Source organism: Brassica napus, unplaced genomic scaffold, assembly GCF_020379485.1.
Source record: "Brassica napus cultivar Da-Ae unplaced genomic scaffold, Da-Ae ScsIHWf_1779;HRSCAF=2412, whole genome shotgun sequence".
Classification (NCBI taxonomy): Eukaryota; Viridiplantae; Streptophyta; class Magnoliopsida; order Brassicales; family Brassicaceae; genus Brassica; species Brassica napus.
Genome location: NW_026015195.1, coordinates 10,273 through 11,645, shown reverse-complemented (window position 1 = coordinate 11,645; position 1,373 = coordinate 10,273). Strand labels below are relative to the sequence as shown.

The 1,373-nt window shown below is 48.1% G+C and overlaps 1 non-coding gene across 1 annotated transcript; it reads right to left on the bottom strand.

Annotated features, from left to right (window-relative positions):
- Positions 1 to 440: 440 nt before the first annotated feature.
- On the bottom strand, positions 441 to 547 carry LOC125598870. The gene has a single exon (XR_007332772.1). It is a non-coding gene; the product is annotated as a small nucleolar RNA R71 (small nucleolar RNA).
- Positions 548 to 1,373: the final 826 nt, after the last annotated feature.

The window sequence follows — 1,373 nt, the reverse complement described above, 5'->3', positions numbered from 1 at the left end:
CAACAAACCATCCAAAATCAACAACAAGCTGCTCATGAACAAGCAGCAGAGAACGCCGCGCGAGAGGAGCGTGGTGCTCTTATTGGGGAGCGAAACCTTCCGCGGAACTTCACTACAAACCGCTCTCCCATCAACCCTCCACCCTGTACTCGACAAGATTATGAGATCAAACCTGCACTGATAGGTCTGGTACAGAAGAGCACGTTCAGTGGCCTCACTTCAGACATACCAATGGACCACATAGAGGCCTTTGAGAGGATTTGCAATTTTTCTCGCTCTAATGGAGTGCCACCGGATTATGTCAAATGCACGCTGTTCCCATTCCTCTCGAAGGGAAAGCTTCTCGTTGGCTGCAATCTCTCCCAACCGGTTCTCTAACCTCATGGGACCAGGTTCGATCAGCATTCATGAGTCACTTCTACACCAAGTCCAAAACTGCGGTTCTGAGGCATAGAATCTCCAACTTCAAGCAGAAATCTGATGAACCTTTTCATGAAGCTTGGGAAAGGTACAAAGAGTACCAGAGAGAGTGCCCACACCATGGGTTTGATGACGATTACATATTGGAGGTGTTCTACGATGGAGAGAGCTATGAGTTCTGGAACACCCTTGATTCCTCTAGTAACGGAGACTTCATGACTCAAACCACACCTGGTGCGTTCGCGCTCATTGAGAACATGGCTTCGAGTTCACTCAATAAGAACAAGGAGCATGATCGCTCCAAAAGTGTGAACAGTATAGATGACCTAGCGGCAAAGGTGGACCAACTGCTTAAGGGAAACTAGAGCCAGGTTTTCATAATGGAAGAAGCAACTCCTGAGAAGAGCGCAGGCGACAAGGCGTTGGAAGCTGAAAAAGCAGGAGACGATCAGCAGGAAGTGAGCTACGTAAATGGGCAAGGGTGGCAGCTGAAGAATTCCACCCAAACCCTAACGTAAGGAACAATCCACAGCTTTTCTGGCCTAAGCAGGACAAACCAGTTGATCCGGCGCAGAGCAACCAAGGTCAGTATGCGGGGTATCAGAAGAACTATCAACCCCGAACTTATGTTCTAAGCAAACCACAGAACAATCAACCTCAAATGCAGAACCACCAGAACAATCAGGTCGCTACTTCCACCCCTGTCGCCGTTCCGCAAGATGAAACTAAAACCATGTTGCAGCAACTCCTCCAAGGACAACAGCTCCAAGGGAAAGCTCTGAACCAGGTCACTACCGAGATCAATACCAGAATGAACCATATGTTCGGAGATTTGAGCACCAAGTACGATAATGTCGCAAGCTATATGAGACAGATGGACATTCAGATAGCTCAGACTGCTGAGAGTGTCAAGAGGCAGCAAGGTACTCTACCTGGTAAAACAGACAAAAACC